An 8,755-nucleotide genomic window follows, 5' to 3' on the forward strand; every position below is an offset into this window, starting at 1 on the left:
CAAGTTTCAGCTGGCTCAGAGTCTCCAGTGTACATTACTCTCTGAGTTTATATTTGCACATCGGCAACATGTCTGCACAACAGCACATGACACTACAGCAGTGAAGATCTTTTGACGTCATTCTCGAACGTGCAAGTCACACGCCAGATGAAAAGCTGAATACTTCTCTGGAAAAGCTACCGTGCAATGCAGGAGAATGGCACAGCGGGTGCATGCTGGGTTCATAACCCAGAAGCGAAACCATTTTCTCCTATTCACTCAATGTCGTTTTTAGCAGCTTTCCCGTACAACGCCGCTCTGTTCTTTTCCTTGCCTTGTCATCTGCTTCCCAAAACTTAGGGTATCTGAGGTAGATATGTCACATTGATACACAAGTCAAATTTACACAGTTGCTCTGGCACACTTGTGGAGCTCTGAGTTGTCTTGTCCAGTTTTCTGTCGGTGTGTTCTGATCTCAAGTGTTAAACCTCTTCTCTCAGATGGCAATGAACCGGTGAAGTTGTAACACATGACTTGCTGGTTTGGTCCATTCCTGCAGTAAAGAAACCAACGCCCGTATAAGAAAAGATTCTCTGTAGGATTGCTGTGTCAAGACAAATTCTGAACACCAAGCAGGCTGCACAAAAATGCACTCATACCAATTTACTTGAGGGAAGAGTCTCCGGTCTCCATTTCTCTCTGTCCCGACAGCACAGCATCTTTCTATCTCTCCATTAACAGGACCTTTGGAACAAGTTCAAAGTTGCCCATTTCCTACGCATGACTGTAACTGACTTCTCCTGCCTCACGGAATAGTGAGAGAGAGAGAGCAGAAGATTGAATGGGCTCTGCCTTCCACCAGCACAGCTTGGAAGTAGAAACGAAGTGGTTCAATTATCCACCAGTGGAGAGAGCCCGGTTCCTGGGGACGGGACAAACAGCAGCGTCCTAGGAGCAGGGAGACAGAAAGAGAAGCAGATGTTCTTGAAAGTCTTTGCTGCTTGTAACTCTGGGAGCAATGTACAATGTATTTCGTGCTGAGCAGCTCCTAGTTGTTTCAGGGCGCGCACATGGTTTTTGGTTCGTCGGTTTCGGGGTATGATGCTAGCTTTAGGTTTTCTAGCTTATACAGACGTGTGGGAGGTACCGGGTTCCAATCCCAGGCGAACCCCCATTTCTTAAATTGACCTGAGCAAAAATGCCGGGTCAGTTTTCTCAAAAAGCCGCTTCGTTAAATCAGATGGGACTGCCTGAATTAGGTATGGGACAGAGGTACCAGTGCAGACAAAACGGCACAGGGAATCACTTGCTCAAAGTGAAAACAAGTATTGCAGATTTTTCGCCCGCGCAATCCGAATCTGAATGAAACCTCCACCTGTATTACGCTCAATTCTGAGTGTGATACTTCAGGAAGCGGGGAAGTGAAGTGATTACAGAGAGCGCCGAACTGGTTGAAATGAATGGTACCGTGCACGTGAAATGTCAGTCATGAAGGTAGATTGGAAAGTTGGGGCAGTTGTCCTTGGTGAACAGAAGACTGAAAGCTGGCCTGATTGAAGTTTTCCACTTCATGACGGTTTTAGACAGAGGAAATAACGCAGGGAAAATGCTCCCAGGCCTGAAAGGATCGAGAATGATTTGGCAAAGATTGAAAGTCATCAGGAAAATAAGTAAAAGTGACATTAGGAAGAACGTTTTCACACAGGAAGTGGGGTCAGTAAGTTCCTGTATGACAGTGATCAAGAGGTAGATTCAATGGACACAAAAGGGAATTCGGTGGGCATGTTCAATGTAGCAAATCGCAGATTTACAGAGAGAAGGCGACAGAATGAGAGACTTGTTTACATATTGTGTTGAGCCAGCAGAGCTAAGGTGGGCTGCATGGCCTCAGTCTGCGTTGTCACACATTTTGTGATTCTGAGTGAAATCGGAGTTGGACCAACAGAACGTGGAAAATTTGACAACGGGTATATTCTGCCCACAGGATACCTCCATCACAGCAATGAAGGTGTTTTGACATCATTCTCGAAGGTACATGACACAATGCAGATTCAAAACCGAGTATTCCTTTGAATCACGGAGTAATTTGTTTACAGTTAATCAGTTGAGGTGAGCGGAGTTGCGCATTGGGAGCCACTCCAGTTCAGAGATCGAAGCCGTTTTCTCCTGTGTGATAGTCCCACCAGCACTTGAATTTGCTGTGCTTCCAGTCAGTAGATGCAGATTACTATCCCATACTGATACACAGGCCACGATGACCCAGCTGTCGTGACAAGCTTGTGACGGGCTGAGTGCTCTTCTCCTGTTCTCTGTCTGGCTGCTATGATCACAATCATCAAACCTCTCTTCTCCGAGATAGGAATAAACTGGTGAAGGTGAAACACATCAGTTGCGGTGTGTCCCATGCGCAGGAGGCCCTGCAGTAATTCCCCACGCTGTTTCACACAGCAGCATCGTCTCGGTGAATTACGCTTGGCAAAAAAATCGATTGAATCAAATCAGTGTCCGCCACTGGATTTTACTGACACCGTTTATAAAATTCAGGCTCACCGTTAATGTGGAGAGAGGACGCCAGACTGTAGTTTCCGCTCCTTCTGTTGAATAAAGATAATTTTAACTGTGACCAGTGAGAGGAAAGGATTTGCTGTTGGTGGGAAACATTTCTATCTGAACTCGCATTCACTCTCCTGATAGATTGAAACATAAAGCTGGGAGTTTCTGGATTATGTTGTACACATATCGATATTATGTCATTCACATCGCGCTGTCAGCAACTGAACGAAGCGGCTGCCCAGAGGGAGACGGCTGTGTTTAAATCCCGTGAACTGGGGGAGCTGAGCATTTGCCCAAACAATGGGCACACCACCCCCCTGACCCAGTGTTCACAAATCAAACTGACAGCAAAGCTTCACATGTGATCGAAAGTTTCCGTAAAGAAGATTTGGCTCAACAGATATCCGGAGTGAACGTACTCCTTTCTTGATTTGAAATGTAAGAAATTGACTGGAGTGAGCGTGACGTGATTTGAACACGCAACTTTCTGATCTGGAGTTAGACGCGCTACTGTTGCGCCACAAGCACACAGACGGCCTGTTGCCTCTATTCATGCTTAAGGGAAGTGGTCGCACTGCAATGATTTTACGTTATGAATAATAACAGAGATCAACAGTTCATGTCTGTTCTGTCTCTCCCCGGTCTCCTTCTGTCTCTCGAAATAATTTCCAACTCTACCTCAATAAAAAGCTGAACGAACTGCGGATGCTGTATATCAGAAACAAACAAAGCATTGGGGGCGGCACGGTGGCACGGTGGTAAGCACTGCTGCCTCACAGCGCCGGAGACCCTGGTTCAATTCCCGCCTCAGGCGATTGACTGTGTGGAGTTTGCACATTCTCCCAGTGTCTGCGTGGGTCTCCTCCGGGGGCTCCGGTTTCCTTCCACAGTCCAAAGATGTGCCGGTCAGGTGAATTGGCCATGCTAAATTGCCTGTAGTGTTAGGTAAGGGGTAAATGTAGGGGTATGGGTGGGTTGCGCTTCGGCGGGTCGGTGTGGACTTGTTGGGCCGAAGGGCCTGTTTCCACACTGTAATCTAATATCGTAGTTGCCGGTGACCCTTCTACAGAACTGATGGTGATTGGGGAAACGTTGGTTTATATGCAGGAGATATTGTGGGAGGAAGGCGGATGCAGTTAATGATAGATCAGGACAGACCCCAAGCAGACAAGGCTTGGTGTGTGTGGAAGGGGCGAGGATACTGTGGATTTCCGGCCCTAGAATTATTGAATTCGATATTGGGACCAGAGGGATATAAGGTCCCCAAGTGAAATATTCGGTGCTCTTCGTTCTGCTGGTGCTGAGCTTCGCTGAAACACTACAGCAAACCTGAGACAGAGATGTTGGCCAGGGAACAGGGTGGGGTGCATCAGTGTTTACTGTGGAGAAGAGCATGGAAGATCTAGAATGTGAGAAAATAGATGGTGACATGTTGAAAAAATGTCCATGTTACAGATGAGAAATTGCTGGATATCTTGAAATGCATAAAAGTGGATAAATCCCAAGGACCTGATCAGGAGTACCCGTGAAGTCTCTGGGAAACTGGGAAAGTGATTGCCGGGCCTCTCACTGAGATATTTGCACCATCAATATTCACAGGTGAAGTGCTGGAAGAATAGAGGGTGGCTAACGTGGTGCCACTATTTAAGGAAGGTGGTAAGGAAAAGCCAGGGAACTATAGACCAGTGAGCCAGACATCCGTGATGGGCAAGTTTTTGGAGAGAATCCTGAGAGACAGGATTTGCATGTACTTGGAAAGGCAAGAATTGGTTAGGGATAGTCAGCATGGCTTTATGCTTGTGAAATCATGTCTCACGAACATGATTGAGTTTTTTGAAGAAGTACAAAGTGGATTGATGAGGGCAGAGCGATGGACGTGATCTAAATGGACTTCCGGAAGGCGTTCGTCAACGTTCCTCATTGGAGACTGGTGAGCAAGGTTTAATCTCATGGTATGCAGGGACAACCAACCATTTGGATACAGAACTGGCGCGAAGGCAGAAGACAGAGGGTGGTGATGGAGGGTTGCTTTTCAGACTGAAGGCCTGTGACCAATGGTGTGTCACAAGGATAGATGCTGGGTCCGCTACTTTTTGTCATTTAGATAAATAATTTGTATGGAGGAGGAGGTATAGTTAGTACGTTTGTAGATGACACCAAAATTGGCATAGTGGATAGCAAAGAAGGTTACCTCAGATTACAACAGAACCTTGATCAGATGGGCCAATGGGGTGAGAAGTGGCAGATGGACGTTGATGTAGATAAATATGAGGTGCTGCATTTTGGAAAAATAAATCAGAGCAGGACTTTTACACTTAATGGTAAGTTCCTTGGACGTGTTGCTGAACAAAGAGACCTTGGAGTTCAGGTTGATAGTTCCTTAAAAGTAGAGATGCAGGCAGATTGGATAGTAAAGAAGGCGTTTGGTGTGCTTTCGGCTGCTGGAGTAAGTGATGGAGGGTGTATAATTACAGCATTTAAAATGCATCGGGTTGTGTATATGGATAGGAATGTTTTATGGGGATTTGGGTCAAGTGTTGGCAAATGGGACAAGAAAAGGTTAGGATATCTGGGCTGCATGGACGAGTTGGATCGAAGGGTCTGTTTCCGTGCTCTACACCTGCATCACTCTGGAAGACTCCATGGGATTCTCTAGGAGAAAGTGAGAACTGCAGATGCTGGAGATCAGAGCTGAAAATGTGTTGCTGCAAAAGCGCAGCAGGTCGGGCAGCATCCAAGGAGCAGGGGAATCGATGTATCGGGCATGACCACTTCTTCAGGAATTTTTAACTATAAACTATAAACATTCCCTTAGTTGAATACTGTGAAGTGTGAAACTATTGTTTTAGTCCCCAGGGTCGACCTGAGCCCACCTCCCAACCCAGTAACTCTGTTGACAGCCTTCATGTCATATTTAAAACTCGGATCGATAGATTCGTGATCAGTCAGGGGATGAACAGTTACAGGAAAAGGGCAGGAATGTGCATGTGGGGAATGTCAGATCAGCCACAATCCTATTGAATGGAGAAGCAGGCTCAAGGGGTTGAATGGCATTTTCCAATTTCTATTTCTTATGGTTCCCGAGCCCTTGCCTCTGAAACATGGTCCTGGCTTCAGTATGTGTCATGACTGAGAGTGGTGATGTTCCCTTGCGTAATATCAACAACTTAGCAGCTTCTGAAACCTGCTGACCCTTTGTTACATTTGAACACAATAAGCCACTGTGTTCAGGGGAGGCGATGGACGACTTTATTATCACCAGACTATTCACCCAGGTAATGTTCTGGGGACCTGGGTTCAAACCCTGCCACGGAAGATGGTGGTATCTGATTTCAATATAAATCTGGAATTAAGAGTCTAATGATGAAATCGTTGCAGTTTGTTGTAAAAACGTATATGACTTCCTGCTGTCCGGACCTGATCTGATCTACATGTGATTTCAGATCCACTGTCAGCTGTTTGAATCTTCACTGCCCTTTCAGTCAATTCTTAAAACTCAACTTTTTTAACTATTCTGTTGCCAGAATGATTTATAGGCGACATAGGCTGGGACTTTTTTTCACTGGAGTATGGAAGGTTGAGGGTGGAGGTTATGGAGTTTTATGAAGTCATGAGGGACAAAAACTAGGATCGATAGATTCGTGATCAGTCAGGGGATGAACAGTTACAGGAAAAGGGCAGGAATGTGCATGTGGGGAATGTCAGATCAGCCACAATCCTATTGAATGGAGAAGCAGGCTCAAGGGGTTGAATGGCATTTTCCAATTCCTATTTCTTATGGTTCCCGAGCCCTTGCCTCTGAAACAGGGTCCTGGCTTCAGTATGTGCCATTACTGAGAGTGCTGATGTTCCCTTGTGTAATATCAACAACTCAGCAGCTTCTGAAACCTGTTGACCCTTTGTTACATCAAAACACAATAAGCCACTGTGTTCAGGGGAGGCGATGGCCGACTTTATTATCACCAGACTATTCACCCAGGTAATGTTCTGGGGACCTGGGTTCAAAACCTGCCACGGCAGATGGTGGTATCTGATTTCAGTATAAATCTGGAATTAAGAGTCTAATGATGAAATCCTTGTAGTTTTTTGTAAAAACGTATATGGCTTCCTGCTGTCTGAACCTGATCTGATCTACATGTGATTTCAGATCCACTGTCAGCTGTTTGAATCTTCACTGCCCTTTCAGTCAATTCTAAAAGCTCACCTTTTTTAACTATTATGTTGCCAGAATGATTTATAGACTGCATAGGCTGGGACTTTTTTTCACTGGAGTCTGGAAGGTTGAGGGTGGCGGTTATGGAGGTTTATGAAGTCATGAGGGACAAGTATAAGTTGAATAACCAGTGTCTTTTTGCCGAAGGGTAGGGGAGTTCAAAATTTGGGAGTTTATTTTTAAGATGAGTGGGAGAAGATTTAAAAAGGACTGGGGGGCAACGTTTTTTACATTGAAGGTGGTTCGTGTGTGGAATGAACTGTCAGAGGAAGTGGTGGATGCAGGTAATGTTACAATGTTTAAAGTTGTTTGGATAAGTACACGAGTAAGAAAGGTTGGAAGGCAAATGAGCCAAACACAGGCAGGTGGGTTGAATCTCCCCCAGATATTCAAAGGGAGAGCCCGTCAGAGGCGGGTAGGGCCACGCCTATCGTTGTTGTGTGGCATGTGTGACAGCTGCTACAAGACGTCCCAACTCCTGTGCTCAATGCTCTGACCAATGAAAGCAAGCATGCCAAAACCCTTCTTCACCACCCGTCTACCCACGACTCCATTTTCTAGGAGCTAATAACCCGCAACCCTAGATCTCTTGGTTCAAAATACTGCATATGAAACAGATTTGGTGCTTGTTGGTAGACGTTCATATTTGGTGCATATCTCTCCTCTAATTAGGTATCTTATATTGAATGCCATCACTGATGAAATTCAGTGTGCCAAAACCTGAACTTCAAAATCCCTCTGTTCAACTACACTCAATGTCCTACCATTCACCATGTAAATCCAACCTTGATTTGATGATACAAAATGTAAGACCTCATACTTAGCTATATTAAACGCCATTTGCCAATAACTTTAAACTTATGCAATCTAGTTCTGGACTCTCCCACCCCAGGTAAAAGACCTTTCCTATTTACCCTATCCATGCCCTCATGATTTTATAAACATCTATAAAGTCACCCCTCAGCCTTCAAAACTTCCGGGAAAATGACCCAAGTAGATTCAGCCTCTTTCAGGAGCTCAATCTCTCCAACCCTGGCAACATCCTTCTAAATGTTTTCTGAACCGTTTCAAGTTTCACAACCTCCATCCTGTAGCAGAGAGTCCAGAATTGCATGCAGTATTCCAACAGTGATGTAATCAATGTCCTCTCTGAAGAGGATTTTAAAAAATATAACTACAAGCAAATCGGGTTAGTTGGGCATGACTTTCCCACAACAGTTTGCTTTGGTTGTCCCTCATTAATCTATGTTTTTTTCAGTTATGAGAAAACATTTTGTGGGATGTGATGATTCCGAGCACATCCAACATTTGCTCATTGTCCCTCATGACCCTTGAACAGAGTATTTGTGACTACATGCTAGAAGGCAGTTGAGAGTCAAACACATTATAGTCGGTCTGGAGTCACAAGGTGTATGTGTGTGTGTGTGTGTGCGTGTATGTGTGTGTGTGTGTGTGTGTGTACGCGCGCACACACGTGCATACATGCAGGCAGGGTTCATGAATGGTAGATTTCCTGCCCTAAAAAGGACAGTCTCTGGAGAAACACAACAGTTCTGGTAGCATGTATGAAGAGACAACAGTGTTCCTGCTTTGAGTCCAGTGGTCCTTCAAAACGTGGCTGGATTCAAAACATTAACTGTTATCTCTCCACAGATGCTGCCAGACCTGCTGCGTTTCCCCAGCAATTTTGCCTTTTGTTGCTGATCCCCAACATCTGCAATTCATTATTTTAGTGAATAACGGTTTTCTGGTTTCCAGGACTGAGAGAAACTTTCACGTCCAGGTCTTTTTATTAGTTGAACATAAATTACACTGGCTGCCATGATGGGATTTCAATTTGTGTTCTCAGAAGACCTAGATCTCTGGGCTGCTCAACCATTATCACTAGATCCCAATCTTCCCTTCAATGACAATTTTTTTCCTGAATATTTTCTTTTATTCATTCATGGGATGTCGCACTTTGTTTCCCACTATTGTTCTGGTAAACATCAACTTCACTTTCCCGCTGTT

Source organism: Chiloscyllium plagiosum, unplaced genomic scaffold, assembly GCF_004010195.1.
Source record: "Chiloscyllium plagiosum isolate BGI_BamShark_2017 unplaced genomic scaffold, ASM401019v2 scaf_14712, whole genome shotgun sequence".
Taxonomy (NCBI): Eukaryota; Metazoa; Chordata; class Chondrichthyes; order Orectolobiformes; family Hemiscylliidae; genus Chiloscyllium; species Chiloscyllium plagiosum.